At 41.0% G+C, this 18,831-nt stretch overlaps 1 protein-coding gene across 4 annotated transcripts in view; it reads left to right on the plus strand.

Moving 5' to 3' along the window:
* Positions 1-18,831, plus strand: part of MAMDC2 (MAM domain containing 2) — a 172,101-nt gene that overhangs the window by 10,515 nt on the left and 142,755 nt on the right. The window contains exon 1 of one of the 4 annotated variants that reach the window (XM_053574789.1): positions 18,261-18,274. The exons of the other annotated variants lie outside the window; for them this stretch is intronic. The gene's annotated coding sequence lies outside the window, so the exon portion shown is untranslated. Of the gene's footprint in view, positions 1-18,260; positions 18,275-18,831 lie in introns of those variants that run through there. 4 annotated transcript variants of the gene reach the window in all.

The raw sequence follows: 18,831 nt of genomic DNA on the forward strand, positions 1-18,831 counted from the left end.
TCGAAATTTGTGTAATTGTATCGCTCCTAGAAATGCAGAGCAGATAGGAGATGGGGCTAAATCTGCGGTAATTAGGATGTGTCCTGGAATTCACCCGTTAAAAATACAAACAGACCTACAGGAGAATGTTTTAGGTCTAAGAGAATTTTAATGCATTGCATATTCTATTTCTGTCATAGACGTAGCTCCCAGGGAGAGGTGTGAAGTGAATGTTAGTGAAATCGTCACAAAATAGCTTCCTAGGCAGCCAGCATCTGTGATCTACAGCATTAAACGTCAGTGGCCCAGCACACGTCTTGTCATTATCTCTAGCCTTCACAACAGTCTTGAAGTCATTATCAACGTTGCACAGATGGTGACACTCAGGTAGAGAGCAGGAGGATGGGCATAGCAACCCAAGCCCGCCTGGCTTGAGCTTCCCCTGGTCCCAGGTTGCCTCTCACAAATGAATAGGATGGGGATGCCTCTGTTCCTCCAGCAGTAAGCAGCAAGGAAGCCAGACTTGCCAAGTTTATTCTTCTCTAGACAAAGTGGGAAGACTCTGCCCACATCATCAATCTTGATGAAGTCCCAACGTTAGAACTCCTTCCCTGAGTTCCAGACCCCCGGTACAACTAGTGTGTCTTCCATGGACTGGCAAGCCTTCAGCCTTTGGAAACCATCAAGCAGTCTGGGAAATGTAATTTTTACTTATTTTTTCCACAACAGATTATAGTTTATTCCTGGAATCATTTGAAGGATTCTCTTCTCAGTCCTCAGCATAACCTTGGAAGAGAATTTCAGGAAAAATTTACAGCTTGACCTAAAATACTTTGGCACTCTTCAAGAGTATCCCTAAACTCCAAATTCATCTATTCCTACTGTGAAATAATTAAAAGAGTACACAGATAAATGTGTTTTTGCAAGTTGGTTGCCTTTCTAGACAAGCATTTTGATCCTTACTTATTCTGTTACTCTTAACAGAATGGCAATGTTTCTATACAGTGACAAGATACAACTTAGCTAGATACACTGAGAAATTTCCATTCCTTATTTGAAAAACATTTGCCTCACTGCCAAGGAGAGCTGAAGTGTTATTTAGGGCTATGCTTATAACGAAGATGACTTTAATATGCTTTCACTTCCCTGAGAAACTGCCTCCTTTGCTCACCAATATTTATGATGAAGACCATCTTGTCTGCAACTATAACTTAGGAAGTTCTCTTTTTAAGCATCTATAGATTTCTTCTATTTATGTGACTTTATTAAAAATGGATAATTGGGTAGGTTGTTGGAGAATTTTCTTTTAAAATGTGTTTTCATCCTGCACTAGCCAACTTTAAAGTGTAAGCTGTATGGAAAGAAACCCTTTGGTTTTCTATTACAAATCCTGAAAGTCAGTGATGCATGTCTGAAATTGCACTGTTGGGCCTGAAAACTTTTTTCATTTTTCACAGATTCTGAAAGAAAATTAGTACCTTTTTTTCTTTTAAGAATCAATACTAAATATTAGTTCCCTTAGAATTTGCATTTGATACAAAGGAAAAAATGGAGGGAAAAAAGCTAATATGTCCCCGGTTATATATTAGCGATTCAGATTTTTATCTTTGTTGTCAACATAAAATACTTAACAAACTTCTATGCTAAGTCCTGTACTGAATATTGTATAATACAAGAGAAGCGATGTTGGGGATAATATATCTAAAGAAGCATTGTCTCGGCATGAGGCACGATTCATCTGCAATCCCAGTTTTTAGATGATCCCCATTTAAAGAACCTATCTGTAAATACCAATGATGTCTTAATTTGTGTTGTGTTCAAGTTTGATCCACGTGGCCCTCTTTCCTGTCAAGTATGCTAGTAAGTAACCTTTGAGAAAGGGTGTGGGTGACATCTGAAAGAAGACAGCTCAGTTGCTAAGAAAGTTTCTCAACCCCTCAGAATATTTCTTAAGCCTCTTATCTCTCCACAAACTCAGCTCCTCACAGTAAAAATTGCTGAAAGACAAAAGGGAACAAAATGGTTTATATTTTTAATTAACCCCCTTCATTTGTCATTGTGGTTATTAGGAACCCATTCATACGATATTCCTGTCATAAAATGTTTGGACACATTTATGAGTGATGTCTTGCTGGGCATAATATTAGCCTAGTAGTCTAAGAATTCTTAGAAAATTAATGGGATAATAGACACCATCATTCTATCCAAATGTGCAGTGAATCACAGTTATGCACAAAAAGTGCTGGGTTTTAGACTCAACTGATTTAAGAACTTTCCCGTGGAGATGGTGACAAATGAAAAAGTCTGGAGAGTGAACAGCAGGGATTCAGAGTTTCAATCTCTTCTCAATCTCCTTTTAGTCTCTTATCACCAGCCCCTGGGTATGCTGTAGAATGGCTGGTCATCAACGTGCCCTCAGTAGGAGTTGAGAATAAAGCCCGGTATCTTTTATTTCAGTATTTTGAAAGCGGATATATATGAGGTTTGAAGATTAAGTCCATTAATTCATCCTAGAAAAAGTGCTACATACGCTATGGTGGAACATTACTATGGGCCCCTTCAAGGCGTTCCCTTTGAGAAGACATTCACTGATGCCACTGTCCAGTTCGCCCTTCAAAGCAATTCTGGAACTTTTGTTCTGGAATGACCTTCAGAACTGTCATCATACAAGGTTGGACAATTAAGTTCATGAACTCATCCTAGAAAAAGTACTACACATACTTTATGCTGCATATCACTATAGTCACCTTCAACATACTCATCTTGGCCATCTGGTGACCTTAATATGGTCTGTAGCACTTTTTCTAGGATGAGCTTGTGAACTTAATTGTCTGACTTCATAGATGATCGGTTTTTATGTTTAGTCTTAGATCTCATTTCAGTCAGAGTAGCTAAAACAAGCTCAGAGACCAAAGTGTCACTGGCAAGCATTAATTGAGCACTGAGTGAACATGTTGCCATTGAACTGGAAGATTCAACAGGAAAACAAATAATGACATTATTTTATTGAGTGTTTATTGGGTAATTATTATTTGCCAAATGCTATGCTAACTGCCTTATGTCTGTTATCTTATTTGAAGTCTTTTTTTATGTTATAGTCTTCAAAAAATTTTCAAATTAATATGAGACTACACATTTTTTACATGGTTGTCACTTCTAAGGTCAAGTTCAACTTGTAGTGAAGCCCTTCACCCAGGGAGTGTGCTGAACACCCTCACATTGTGCACATTAGATGAGATCCCACCACGTGCCCTCCCTCTTCCCCCGTCCCTTCCTCTTACTAGCCCCTACTTGTGTTTTATCATTCATGTGGGTGTGTAGTTGTTTATATATTGGTTTCCTATTAGTATTGAGTATACCGGATATTTTTTTAATCCATTCTTGAGATACTTTACTAAGAAGAATGTGTTTCAACTCCTTCTAGGTAAACATAAAAGATGTAAAATCTCCATCTTTTCTTATGGCTGAATAGTAATCATAGTAGTACAGTATAGCTAACCCTTATTAAGAGTGATGTCTCTTGTGTACATGTTAGTCTAAGTGTTTTGTAATATTAACTAATGTAAGCCTCCCAGGAGCCCAGTGAGGCTGGGTCCTATTTTTATTCCCAATTAGGATTGAGGAAAGTGAGGCATATAGAAACCTGAAGAGGGTTGATATTCTAGGTAGCAGGGCTATATTTTATAACAGGTTTTTTGGCTCCAGCTTGTGAACATAGTAATTATAATATTCTTCTTAATTCATTACACTTTGAGGCAAGAAACTTTTCGACTTGAGTTCTAATGTGAGTGACTAAGGATCACATGGACCTTAGATTCTTCCATGGACAGGGAAGTGAATTCTAACTTGAGGAAATTTTAAATCAATCTTTCCCTTTAGAAATGGCACAGGGCCCTGGAACAACAGAAGAATTTTCTGCTTGGTTCCAAGTTCTAAATGGGATTAACTGAAGAACTCCTGTGAGAGTCGCACACTCAAAGGGTCCCCACGACTGGCCTGCATTCTCTGGACTAACTCCAGTAGGACTGTGTTCCTTGATAATCTTGACAGTCTTGTTTTGAAAATGAGTCAAGTATCCCTAGTCAAAGAAAAATAAAAATTGTAATATTTTTCTGCTTGGATTATACAAAAGGATACTTGAACTCAAATGAGTAGAGATGTAAGCTTGGATTATACAAAAGGACACTTGAACTCAAATGAGTAGTGATGTAAGCAGGAAAACATATACCAGCCTCAGGACAACAAATGTCCTTCAACCTTGGAAATGGGCAGAGGACAGAGATCAGTTTTTCTGTCTTTTCATTCTTTAGTGGGCAATGTCTTTTGACTCATGGGATATAAACATGGATCTCTCATTTAATGCTCACAATGACCCAAGGAGGAAGGCACTCTTTATGGATCAAGAGGATGGGGTTTAGATAGATTGTTTTGACATTTCCAAAGTTCACTCCATGGGATATGACTCCAAAGTGACAGGATCCTGAGGGCCAGTGGTCTATTACTCCTTCCTGTTAAGCTCATCTCGTCAGATCCTTTCCCCTCCCTCTTCTTCTCGTTGGCTCTTGGTCCTTTAGGAATTGTTCTTCCAAGCCTAGAGCAAGTTCCTTTCTCATTCATTTAGGTAATCTAGTGCCATAATCACAAAACTTCACCTTCCACTTCCCAAAGCCAGTTCCGATCTCAGACAAGCACAGAGAAAGCCTATGCCACTACACTCAGTTTTCTTTGGCCTTAATCCTTGAAGAATAGATTTCTTCATTGTTCTTCTAGAGACCCTGTGATACCTGATGGCTCTGTTAGCATCTGGTAGAAGCCAAGGGGCCAAGACCAAAGGTTATGTTCTTATGAAGTCTGCACTGCCACACCCAGATATGGGGTCCGTTCACCCATAAATGATATAGGTGAAGGTGTGTGATCGTGTCACTTCCAAGGTATGCCCAGAACCCTTCCCCAGACTGTCACTGGGTATCTCTTTCTCATCATTCAAGCCTAGACTGAAATGTCACCTCCTGCCCTGAACACCCCAGCTCAAGACCGACCTTCCTCACTGTTTTTATCCTGTCACTTCCTACAATACATGTTATATCCCATGGAGTGAACTTTGGAAATGTCAAAACAATCTATCTAAACCCCATCCTCTTCATCCATAACAAGTGCCTTCCTCCTGGGGTCATTGTGAGCATTAAATGAGAGATCCATGTTTATATCCCATGAGTCAAAAGACATTGCCCTGATTTTATTTCCCTCTCTAGCACATTAGCTCTCTGATACTTTTCTTGTGGATTCAATTATTTGTTTACTGTCTCTCAACCCTGTTAAACTCTAAGCTTTGTGAGAACAAAGAACCACTCTCACTCATGTCACCACACAGACTCCCATGCCTAACACAGTGCCTGGCATGGAAGAGGCACTCAATAGATATCTGACAAATGGATGAGTGAATTTCAGCCCCTGTGGGAGGCAGCCTTAGCAATCTACCAAGGCCCACGTGTTGTCAGGATTAGTTAAATGAAAAGAAATACCAGAGAAGCTTAAACATCATGGAGACTTTCTGCCTTAGTGATATGTTTCCCTCAGGAATGTATCTAGGCGGAAGAAATGTGTAGAAAAATGAATTTTTTGGTTGTGTTTTAGTTCTGCCATCGTGGTGCCACCAGCTCTCTCTGTCTGCTGGTTTAAGTAAGTGTTCTGCTGGGGGAGCAGATTTATTTCCCAGAAACAAGACAGTATGTTCTTCTTTTGACAAATCTGAGAAGAAATTCCTGCACCAAAGAAAAGATATATAACATGTAAACCTAAATTCTAAGACACTTCCCAGCCATGAATTAGGAGGACTCTGTATGTGTGTGTGTATGTGTGTATGCGCAGAAGAGAAATCCTTAGCTAGTCCATGGTTTCAGAGTGATTTTTCAGAAAAATGGCTAGGTCCTCCCAGTGCCAAGTATGTATGAATTATTCAAACAATTTTTATTATTTTTTGATGGGGGGGCAGAGTCTCACTTTGTCACTCTTGGTAGAGTGCTATGGTGTCACAGCTCACAGCAACCTCAAACTCTTAGGCTTAAGCAATTCTCTTGCCTCAGACTCCCAAGTAGCTGGAACTACAGGCACCTGCCACAACACCTGGCTATTTTTAGACACAAGGTCTAGCTCTGGCTCAGGTTGGTCTTGAACTTGTGACCTCAGGCAATCCACCAGCCTTGGCCTCCCAGAGTGCTGGACTTACCACCGCTGCCCCACAAACAATTGACTTAATTCTCTTCCCCTACTATAAACCAAATTGGTATCTGGAATCCAGGTGACGAAACTCCAGGTCATATGGAAAATACTCCATTATCACAGATTCTTCTTTTAAGATTCTGAATGACAGAACTCAGTGTGGAGCTCCAGAAGCAGATTGAAAAGGAATTTGCGATTACTGGAGACGAGTCCCTGGCCCTGTTTCTCCTGCATCGTTATGCAAATGCACACAGTGTGTTGCATTTCTATATCCTGGGAAGCCCTGGGAACCGGCGTCATAGCCCAGAGTTATGAGCTATTCCTTCCGCCCCTTAAAATAGGACCACAGCTCCTAATTAGTGCCATCTATCGTGGACCCTGCATGCTTTGTGCACGTTACCTTGTTTCACTTTACAACCGGGCTCTGAGGTGGGTGACAGTCCCTCTAGCTCACAGAAGAGAAGTCTCTGGTGGTCCAGTGGTCTGTTTAAAGTCACACAGCTGGAAGTGGCAGGACTGGAGTAGGAAGGCTTGTCCTGGTATCTGTCCTGCCTTGTCACTCCTGAAGCCCTGTCATGATTTTTGAACCTCTGTTAGAGTACTTACCCGTCCTTCATTTTATTGGCCTTCTTTCAGAAATACCTTTTCCCTCTTATTAAGCTCTGATTCTAGAAGTTGACACTGTGTCTCTCTTCCTTCTCTTAGTTTCCTATGGCCCTTAGCAAAACGCCCTGCACATGATAAACCAGGGCCCAGACTAGTGTGGGGCAAGTGAAGTACTTTGCTGTGGGTACAAAATTCAAGGTGGTGTCAAAAATCTCAATAATCAAGATAACTAACATTTTAATGCACTATTTTAAAAAATCAAAATTAATGCAAGAATTTTGTAATGAGCAAAATAACAAAATTCTAAATGAAGATACCGCACTTGGCTTCCTTTGTCTCACCCTAGTCTCGGCCCTGTAAGAAATATTTAAAACGTGTTGAATGAATGTGGAATTGAAAGAACATTCTTCTTATTAAAGTATCTTAAGAATGGAAAAATAAATATCCAATGTACTCCATACTAATATGAAATTAATATATAAACAATTACATGTTCGTGAGAACAATAAGACACTAATACAGTCCGGTTCGGGGGTAGAGGGAAGGGGTTGACATTTGGCAGAAGGAGGGAGGGCGTGAGGTGGGATTTCACCTAATGTGCAGATTGTGAGGGTGTATAACATGCCCCCTGGGTGAGGGGCTCTTCGAAAAATGGAACTTTCCCCTAGAAGTGAGACCAAGTAACGTAAAATTTGTACCCTCATATTAATTTGAAAGAATAAAAAAACACGAAATAAATAAATAACTCAAAAAAATAAATAAAACTTGTTGAATGAATAGATTGTAGAATTGGTGTTTGCCTCATGTGAGCTAAATGTATGGCTAATTATCCGGGGATATGTTACCATTCAGAACTCATTGATGAGTCAGGCAGACTAAAGCCCTTGACCTTCCCTGCTGTAGGTCTGTTCACTGACATGTTGATTCAGCTGTAGTGGTCTCTCCCAAACCTGAAAGAACTGCCAGAATCCAGCTTCCCTACCAACCTTAGCAGTGGTCTGACCAATGTGGGTAGTTTTCATAGGAGAAGTTTTACTTTAAATAAAAAACTGTTATTGATTGTCTAGGCGTTTAAAATTTCTATTATTGCTTTTTTTTATTTTGCTATTTTCCTCCTTTTCTGATTTTTTTTTTTTGCAGTTTTTGGCCAGGGCTGGGCTTGAACCCACCACCTCTGGTATATGGGGCCGGCGCCCTACTCCTTTGAGCCACAGGCGCTGCCCTCTTTTCTGATATTTTTATTTCGAGAAATCAGAGTAGTTGTTTTGGCAGGACAGTGATATGTGTGTGTGTGTGTGTGTATACACATAGATACACACATACACACGCACATACATGTATCTGTCCATGCCTCTCCCACCATCCCTACCCCTCCCTCAGGGCTAGACAGACAATAGTAAATATTTGTGAGCTTGTTAATTGAAGGATTGTAGGAGGTGGACCATAGGAAAAAGAATAGTTTAATTTTGAGTATATTAAATTTATGTCCAAAGTCACTATCATGCTTTATAGCCAACAGAAAGCTTTATACCAAACAAAAACATCAGCGGGTCTAATTTGCTTTTATTATGTTAAGCTTGTTTTTCCATGCTGTTTTCATTGTTTGTATTTGGAATACTACTTAACCAAATGAGGGAATCTGCAAGTGGAATGTAGTTGCATTGTTTGTTCACAATAATATTTAATAAAACAAAAACAGTCTCAATTGCAGAACAAATCGGACTTTTGTCACTCACTAACAACATGTCTTCTCAAAGTCCACAGAATTAAAATGTAAAAACAAGCTTCAAATCCACAAGCTGTCAGACTAACTAAGAGCTGAAAGTTAGGGAACAGGGGAACCCTGTGTGCTGCAGCAAGCAGGGTTTGGGCAGGAGAGTCTTTTTTCTTTCCCATAGGTCTTCCCTTCCCTTCCCTCCCCTCCCCTCTTTTCCTTTTTTTTTTAGACAGAGTCTCACTCTGTTGTCCAGGCTAGAGTGCCATAGCCTCAGCCTAGCTCATAGCAAGCTTAAACTCTTGGGTCCAAGCAACCTTCTTGCCTCAGCCTCCTGAGTAGCTGGGACTACAGGTGTCTGCCACCATGCCCAGCTAATTGCCCTATTTTTGGTAGAAAAGGGGTCTCACTTGCTCAGGATGGTCTTGAACTCCTGAGCTCAAGTAATCCTCTGGCCTCAGCCTCCCAGAGTGGTAGGATTACAGGCGTAAGCCCCCATGCCCTTCCTAGGTGGGACTTTCTTAACTGGAGCACAGGGGTTATAGCTCTGGACCAAATCTGTTGAAAAGAAGGAGTAATTTCTATTGGAAGAAATCTTTCTGCTGCTTAGCTATAATCTCCTTGCACAGGCACAGTCTAGAAAATTCAGCCCTTTCAGCAAAATCAGATTCTTCGTTCATTCAACAACTATGTACTGAGGGTCTCCAAATGCCTTGTGCTGGGATTCAACAATGAACAAAATAACAGTCCATCTCATGTGAAGCATGTGTTCTGGTGGAGAAAGCTTAAGATAAATGACTGGACAAGCCACGGTATTATGTGGTGGGTGATAAGGGTTTCATGGAGAAATAGCACAGAGTGGCTATTCAGGCTCAGGTGGGCAGGAAAAGAATCTCTGGAGAGAAAAACCCTTGACCAGAGGCCTGACTGAGAGCGGGAGTGAGCATGGCACATGATGTGTTTGAGGACCAGCAAGGTGGTCAGTATGGCCACAGCCCAGGGAGAACAGACGAGTGGTCACAAAAGTACCCGGGTGCCAGACTGGGATGACTGGGATGGTCTAGTGACAGCCATAGGAAAGAATTCACTTTTTATTCTGAGAAAAATTGGAAGCTTCAGCAGGGATTTGAGCAAGTAGCGAGCTGATGTGATTTTTGTTCTGGAAAGATCCCTCTGACTTCTGGGTGGAGAAAGGATGATGCTTTAGCTGCAGGAACCCAGAACACAGACATATCTCTGCCCTTGTGGAGCTTACAATTAATTGTGTGGGGGAAATTTGGCAGATGTCACGTAAAGAAAGAGATGAAGTCAATTCAGGCACATCATGGCTAAATTGCAGAGCAGGATCAGAAAGCAGAGGGGATGGGACTGCCTGCAGCAGTTCATGGTTAGGAAAGCTGTAGAAAATGACACTGAGTTGAGAGCAGATAAGGAAGATTGGCCAACCAGGCACCCCTGAGGGAGGGTGGGGAGCGCACCAGGTGCATAGTCAACAGTGCAGAGCCCTGAGAGGGAGGGGTGAGCTGTGTGGGACACAAGGTCAGCACCAGGGCCAGTGTGGCGGAGCACGGTGTGGGAAGCAGGGCTGGACCTTGGAGAGAGGTTTAGGTTGTAGTAAGAAGTTTGGATCTGAGTGAGATTGAAATGGGTAGCCAGCCACTGAAGGGATTTAAGTCTGACTTTTATTTCAAAAGGACCACCTCCTCTCCTTTGTAGAGAACCAATGTGGAGTGGAGTAGAAGCGAGAAAAGCAGCCTTGGCAGTGTAGAGAGGTTAGATGAGGGCAGGTGAGATTCTGGCAGAGGTTATGGAGATGAAGAGTGAACTTGAGTTATGTTGTGGAGGAAAACCAACGGGATTCATTCATGCCTTGGATGAGGGAAGTGAAGAGAATCCAGAATGATTTTTACATCATTCGCTTGAGCAACAGGGTGGGTGGGGGTACCCTTTAGGGAGACAGAGAGGAATGGGGGAAAGTAGATGGGGAGGGCTATAGTTGAAACAGGAAAATTCTAATTTGGGTATGTTATGTTTCAAGTACCTGTTAAAGATTTAAATGCAAATGTTTCACAGACATTTTGACATGAGCGTCTGGAGTTCAGAGATGAGGTGTGAGGGAAAGACATGAAGTTGGGAATTAACAGCCTGCAGGTAGCATTGGAAGCACAGGGCTGGATGAAATCGGGGAGATGATGCAGGTAAGAGAAGAGGGTATGGGACCAAGCCCTGGGGTACCCCAAGGTTTAGAGTACAGACAAGGAGAGGATGCCAGCCAGAAGGTCTATCTCTCTAGAAAACCCTGCCTGAAAAGGGCGACCAGATAGGAAGAAGGCAAGCTGGGCCAGAGAGATGCCTTAAAGGCCACAGTTAGAGAGTGTTGCCAGGGAAGGGGTCCAGTTGTTATTGCAGCTGACTAGTTAAGATGAGGACAAAGAAAACCACTGGATTTGGCAACGTGAAGGCATTTGGTGATCTTGGGCAAGAGCAGTTTGAGTGGAACTTAGAATAGCAGTTTTGAGTAGCTTTCATTTGGCTGATGGAGCCAACTTTTATGACTCCTCCATGAAGACATTTGTGATTTTTTTCCCCTGGAGCTGTTGAGCAGACTGAAAATGGTTGCATTCTCTGGCATAGAATTATGGTTTTTAACCATAATTAACACAGGTTTTTGGTACCCTCTGTGATCTCCAAAAGCAGTCCAGAGAGTCAGTTTTGTTCTTTTTTGCCTATTCTTTTTGAAGTGTTTGAAATCATAGAATGGCCAGATGACCTGGGTGATCATGCGTATAATCCCTTTATTTTATGGATGAGAAAACAGAAGCCTTGAAAGGTGGAATTATAGAGGCAGGCGAGAATCAAGGACTCTTTCAACTGCATTGTATTTGGGTTTTATGATCCATGTAACTCTTGCCTTCACCACCAGAATGCGCCAACCTAAATAAGATCAGCAGGATGGTCCCTAGAGAGCTCAAATTAAAGGCATTTCACCTCCCAAGTTAATTCTGATCTGAATTAATTCTTATCTTTAAAACAGAATCGGCTCCATTGATTAGGTAATTATTTAAACCACTACAGAAGTTGCTATATATGAAGATCTAAAAAGTGGAAAGAAATGACTAGGTCATCAGAATGGCTTAGTGCACACACATCACATGGGTGTTCTGTTCATCCCCTTGCCTGGTTTAATGCTGTAGGTGGGATTATATTGCCTCCCTTCCATGAAGAGGTCGAGCCTCATGCAAAACTTGACTTCCATGGGGCCACTGATAGAAGGTATTGATTATAACTGGTTGATGCAAAGAGCAAGGACACAGACCTTGGCCAAAAAGTCGACAGTCTGGTTACGCTCATTTCAGTATTTTTGTCTAGACTTTCATACAAGGTCTGGTTCTCTGACTCAGACTGCACGTATCTGTGGTACTCACAAAAAAGTGGATTTAAACTCTAGTTTAATACTGGCCTGAGGGCCAGTTGAGATTGGATGAGTCTTTGGGGAGGAAAAAGGTTGAAGTCAGCGTGACAAAGTACAGAACAAAGAGGGACACCAGGTCAAACCTGGTGCCAGAGATCGGGCCGAGAATGTGTCCTCCTGTGGAGCTTCCCCAAGAACAAGTTCCCCCAGCTGCGTGGGGGTGGGTGCCCTGTGTGCTCAGAACCCCGTTCTCTTTAGAAGAGGATGTCAGCTCCAGAAAGCAGTATTTTTTATATCTAGTACAAAGCTTTAGTTTATAAACTGGCAAACATGTCAAAGCTAAATGAATTTTGATGTAGAGCCACTGGGAGATCATTTCTCAAGTGCATACCTCTGTTTTCTGTTAGAATTATTTGTTCTTCTTTGTCTCCCCTCCCATAGACCAGAAACAGCAACAATATAAACAAGGTGCCTGTCCTTTATCTTTGTAGTGCCTCACCCAGTACTGGGCATGTAGAAAAGGCTTCAGAAATATTTATCAAGTAAATGAATGAAAGAAGAAACTATAAGAACATTCTTTACTTCTTTATTTCAGAACTAGTATTTGAATAACAATCTTTTGAAAATAATGTTAATTTTTCTTATAACTTAGTGTCTTTTCTTTTTTTTTTTTTTTTTTTTTTTGCAGTTTTTGGCAGGGGCTAGGTTTGAACCCACCACCTCCAGCATATGGGGCTGGCGCCTTACTCCTTTGAGCCACAGGCGCCACCAACTTAGTGTCTTTTCATTCACCACTAGATCTTAAAAGAGAAAACAAGGAAATGGTAATAGTATTATTAATGATTATCACTAGAGCCTGCTTTGTGCCACACACATGCTGGGTACTTTATTTATTTATAATCTGCCCCACAGATTATTAATCTGTAATTAAGTATTGTTACTATTCTTCCAATTTTATAGATAAGAAAATTGAAGCTCAAATAATATTCCTAAAGTAAATATTATACCTAAATTGGCTTCATTCCAAAGCCTGTGCTCTTTTTCAAAAGATTAAATGAAAAAATGGGATTTGACTGAACAAGATCTGTATTGACTTTTGCTGAATTACCAAGTAATACACATTTTAAAAAACAGAATTATGTGAAGGATAAATCAAATGTGCTTCTCATATCACTACTGAAGCCTTTTATTTATAAAAAATAATGCAGATATATTATAACAATTTAAAAACGATACAGTGATATATAAATTAAAATTGAAAGATTCCTTTCTTTCTCCCCAAGCCTCAATCCCACTCCTATAAGTAACCGCTAGAACCAATTTCTTGTGTAATATCTGAAATTACGTTTGCATTGAGAGGCAAAGAGAAGGTGTATGTGTTCCCATGGGTGTGTATAATCCATCTTTGGGAAATAGTTTAAAAATAATAATTTTCTGTTTCCATCCATGCCAGGTGATTTCAGCCTCCTAAATAGCAATTTTTTTTTTCTGCATAACACATCTAAATTGAAGAATTGTAGAATAGAATATTGACACTAGAAGGCTCTCAGTTAATCTCTGGCCGACCAAGGAGCAAACTGAAGGCCAGGAGAGTCAAATGACTTGTGCAAGGTAACACAGTCAGTCCAGAGAGAGGCCAGCATCTAGTCACTGAGAAACCAAGTTCCGTACTTAGTCTATATAACCTCATGCCACAAAATAAAAGAAAATGAAATCAAGAGAATGTTGCGCTCCCCTAACTCAACAACATTCCAAGAGCTTAACTGCCGTGTGAATTAATATTTGGGCAAAAACATAATCATGTTTCCATCTGTCTGAATGAAATATAATGAGAAGAATAAATCAATAAAACCTCCTTCTCTGAAAATCACAGAGGAAATATACTGGAGAAATAACTAATAATGATTGCAACCTACTTATCCTAAAACCATTTGTAGAGGCTTTCCAAATCTTGAAGGCAAGTGAGAAATCTTATTGCTAAAAAATCATTTTTGTCTTTGAAAAGGCACTTTGTGGTGGACATCCCGATACATTAGATTTATCTACGTTTATGAGATTTCCTATTTATATTGTACAATATGTCAGGGGCTAAAATCAAAAGAGTTCTAGCTTAAGAATCCTATCTTTTATTTTAATTTTTATTTTTCTTGAGACAGAGTCTCTAGCTTAAGAATACTACCTGGGTCACTACAAAAGTTTCGAGACAGACTGTGTTATGGTTCATTATTTCATTTCTAGAAAACCCAGTTGACAGTGTCCTTTCCGATGCAAGTTTCAACTTGCTCGGCTTATCAGTGTCACTGGGAGGGCTTCATTTATTTCCATCCATGTGGAATTTATATTTCTTGAATTTTTGTGTATCTCAAAACTTTTGTAATTACTCATGGTAACTTCTGTCCAGAAAATAAAGATTTTTGATGACTATTAATCTAACCATGTATAAATAATTGGGTGCTTTATAGTAGTAGTAGAGTCTGCTTTAAATGGCTTTCTTTCAGGAGAGGTAGACAGTACAAAAAGCACATTTCTATTCTCATTGGAAAAAATGATGTACTTCTATCTAATAATTAGATAGTGTCTCATCTGAGTGGGAGTCAGAAGTTAAGAAAGCCATGTAGAATTCTGAAGTCACATTTTAGTAGAGAAAGTGTGTACTTCCATTCCATCTGCAGCCTGGCCATTGACTGGACTGAGATCCTAAGTGGACTACACTGTTTCTGCCAAAATTATTTCACAGTCTCACCCATAATTTTTGTAAGAATTACCAGAGCTCAGGCGTCTTACGTTCCGTAACTCCAGTAAGCGTGTTCCCATCGTTTTTTCACCCTTCTATTCCTTGTATGCTCCCAGAGCGTTTGGTGGGAGATGATTGTTGTTCCTGAGTAAGTTTGTTTATTTGGTCCTCTTTTTATTGGTAGAATCTATTTAATACCTATGATATTTCAGGCAATAATGTAGAGACAGGTGTATAATAGTGAACAAAGCAAAATTCCTTCTCTCATGGAATTTGTATTCTGCTAAAGGGAAGCAGAAATAATCAACCGTGTAGGTAAGTACGTAAGAGATTATGTACCGTGAGAAAATAAGTGCAGGTAAGAGGATGGTAAGGAGAAGGGAGGGGCGGTCTGGGGAGACCTCTGTCCCTACTGCACAGCGACCCAAGGGAAATGAGCAGGGTGGCTCTGTGGCTTTCTGGGTTCTGAGAGTAAAGCAAGGGCAAAACCCCAGAGGAACAAGTGTGCTTGGGAACACGCAGAGCCCATGAGAAGTCAGTGTGTCTGGAACAGGGCGAGTGGTGGCAGGGAAGAGTAGCAGAAAATGAAGTGAGAGATGCCTGGGTCAGAGAACTCAGAGACTCATAGGATTTATCTGTGGAAGCCGGAATTAGATGATTTTGAGAAGAGGAGGACCATGATCTTATTTCCTTTTAGAAAGACGTGCAGGCTGGTGTGGGGAGTACACCGTGAGTGGGTAAGGGGCAAGCAGAGCAGCTGGAGGTAACAGTTCAGACGAGAGGGCATGATGGCTCGGGAAGAACTGGCTACAGGGCCATAGTATACGATGACACAGGTTGCTCACTGCTCAAGGGCATCTGGCTTTTCTCAACAAGCCAGGGGCTGTGTCAATCAAGAGGAAAGATGCTTTTTTCTAACTGGCATCCAGAGTGAGATGCTTGTTCTAAATTGCATGCTGGTGGTGAAAGTAGCCATGGCTCTAGGGGCAGTAGAGAGAGAAATGAGAAGTGGTCTTACTAGAGATATAGTCAAAGAATAAAGCCAATGGGATTTGCCAATAATGTGCTGAACAAATGAATTAATTGATTGTCAGTTGATATGTGGCATATCTTCACTGCTCCCTGGTGCAGGTGGGTTCTCTGGCAAAAGGCCCTGAGGAGATTAGTGAGCAGGAAGCTTGTGAACAGCATTCCAGGGATCAATACCCGAAGAAGAGAAAGGGAGGAAGCAGTGTTGAGTAGAGGAGAAAAGGGGCTGAGATGCAACCTCAAGGAAGGCCTCAGCCTATTGCCTGGATGCTCTGGAGCTGGACTGGAGCTTGATCTTGTTCCACACTGGGCCTGAGGGGCTGCACTTTATCTCTCTCTGTCTGGTATCTAAGAAAAAAGCTGTGATTTTGGATGTGCCAGCTCTCTTCATAAAGACATTTTCCAGAGAGGGCTGACCTGCTGAGGGCTGCCTCTAGGGCAGTTCCAGCATCTGGGGTCATCAGTCCTGACGGAGGACCTGCAGCACAGCGTGTCCCTGTCCCTTGTCTGTGGCTGAGATGCTGTCAGGCTTCTCTGTTCTGCTTGCTCGGATGCAGCGTCTCGTAGAGGAACAGATGCCTACCAACGATGCCTTCAAATGGCTGCATAGTGAAACCTATGAGGACAGACAATTAAGTTCACAAACTCATCCTAGAAAAACTGCTTTGCCTTCCTTATTTTAAAAAAAGGTTGCCCATGCCCCAACCCTCAGAAAACTTAGAGTGCACAGGCGCAAACACTGTGCATAGAGGGAAAAGTAATACAGTCAGAGCTCTTCATTCTGACAAAGAGCTCAGGCGATGGTAGGAGCTGGATACTGGCTGTGGTGGGGTTTATATGCACTTACTAACTAAGGAGATGCAGGCACAGGTCAGGTGACATTACCTGAGGCCGAGAGGGTGAGACTTTTCCCTTCGTCCAAGTCTCCAGACTCGCCTCTCGAGCGCCTCCTATTGGCTGAGCCTTGCAGAGAAACGCAGCCCCCTGCAGTACAGAGCAGGGGGAGGAGGAGCCGCACTAGTGGAGGGGCCAGGGGAATTGGATGCAGAAGGTTCATTCCAGAGACATTGATAGGCACAAAGGATGGGACGTGGTGAGAGGATTTGTGTATGCGAGAAAGAGAAAAATAAGCTGACAAAAACTCCAGATTTAGCCTTTGGTTAGGAGTCCCCTAAAGAGTCTCCTTTTTTCACAGATTTTCCATCTCATGGGGCATTTCAGTTTCAGGTACATCAACAGTGTTTTCATTCTCCTTGTTCTAGTTTTTGTTTTGTTTTATTATTACCATAGTTGTTACTTCACTTGTCACATTAAAGAGCCACACAATTATTGATAGTAATTATATTTATTATTGCCAAGTGAATTTTAAGCATTTTACCAATCCTAGCACAACTTTCTTGTGCAACTATTATGTCCACCTGCCTTCTTGGCTAATGTATCTTAACGTAAGTCTCAGGATCTTCAATATTCTTGAGGACAAAATAGCCAGGGCTCATCCCTGGGAACATTGGGCAAGTGACAATGTAGGAAAGAAGTAATGGACATATTCAGTCTTGAGATGAATTTATTTAGGATAGGATTCCTGACAAGTTTTAAAATCAAAAGCTACTTTGTTTCTTAGTGGCTAACAGAGGCTATAAATGATCTGAAGTTTTGTTTCAAGGAAGAAAATCGATGTTTCCAATTCTTGAGATGGGAAACTTTTTGAAGATAATCACGAACATTTTGCATTGGTCCCGATCCACGCTGTACCACTTGGGAAGGAACTGCTTTGCTTTCTGGAACTTCTTGCTCTTGAAGAGTTACAGGAAAAGTTGGAGAAGAATTTCAGCCAGAAACATTTGTTGTTTTGGTTGCTCTCCCCTTATTTCCTAGGACATCATTTTCATGTCAGCATGGTCTTGGCTAAAGAAGAATTTATTCCTCCTGATGTTTTTCCTCAACTAAGAAAAACAGTCTTGATGTGCCTTTTCACAACCCTGTCTGAGACTCCTCTGATCACCCTCTCAAGGGAAAGTGGTTGCAAAAGGGATGAGTTGAACTTTGGAAATAGTGTAGGATGAGGGAGGACTGGCTGGTTGATCAGATTTTCATTGTGCATTGTTGGAGACTAGCATTTTATTTAGAAGATCCACCAATACCTAAATCCTTCCTTTACCAGTTACATTCAGTTTCTTGAGTTTCCTGAGAAATATTCACGTACAAGATGGGCATGGTGGGCCTCACTGCTCTTTAGGAGGAGAAAAAGTAAGATCTAGCTTTATCCTATGGAAGAACGGACCTGGGCCTTGGCCACTCCAGGAATATGGAAAGAGAAGGAGGAGAAAGACTAAGGCATGTGGGCTTATAGTCTTCCAAAGGCTCCACTGCTAGAAAAGTATATGGCCAAGTCTTTATCAGTTTGAGGAATTTCCCTCTTTGGGGGAAAGGAGAATTTTTTTATCTTAATCTTAACATCCTTTGGAAGAAGTACGGTAAGAGAAGTTGAGCCATCAGCATTAAAAAAAAAAAAGAAAAGAAAAGAAAGAAAAAGAAGGAGAAGAGGAGGAGAAGAAACCCTGCACATTCTTATGTAGTACAAGTATGAAACATCTATACATCCAAACCTGAGTCATTGAGAGTACATGGCTGTGTACAGTAGGTGTTCAGTAACTTCCTACCGCTTGAATGAATCTTTGTTTTGAAAGACAAGATCCTACAATAATACATTTTATGTAAAGTGTGGTCTTCTGGTTTGCTACTTAAGTAATGAATTATATTCAAACTTTAGGCCATTTCTGAACCTTCTTTCTAGGTATCTGTTGTAGATCCTAATATACTCACTGTCTTATCCCATTTATTATTTTCCTATGTATATTCCTATAACAGAATCTATTCCTCTGCTATCTCTGCATGCAATTATGTCTTCCCTCCTTTTAAGGTAAATATTCTGAGATTTAAATATGCAGTAGAACTTCCATAGTTCCCTGCAGTGACCACCTCCTTAATAACTCATTTTCGTAGACCAGACATGCACCACATGTACTAAAGCCTAGTTCCTTATATTGATCCCCTCTGTAGCTTGAGCAGTTTGTTACAGTCCTTACAGAAATTCTACTGTATGTTAACTTACAGAAATTCTGCTGTATAATGTTGCTA

Source organism: Nycticebus coucang, chromosome 2, assembly GCF_027406575.1.
Source record: "Nycticebus coucang isolate mNycCou1 chromosome 2, mNycCou1.pri, whole genome shotgun sequence".
Classification (NCBI taxonomy): Eukaryota; Metazoa; Chordata; class Mammalia; order Primates; family Lorisidae; genus Nycticebus; species Nycticebus coucang.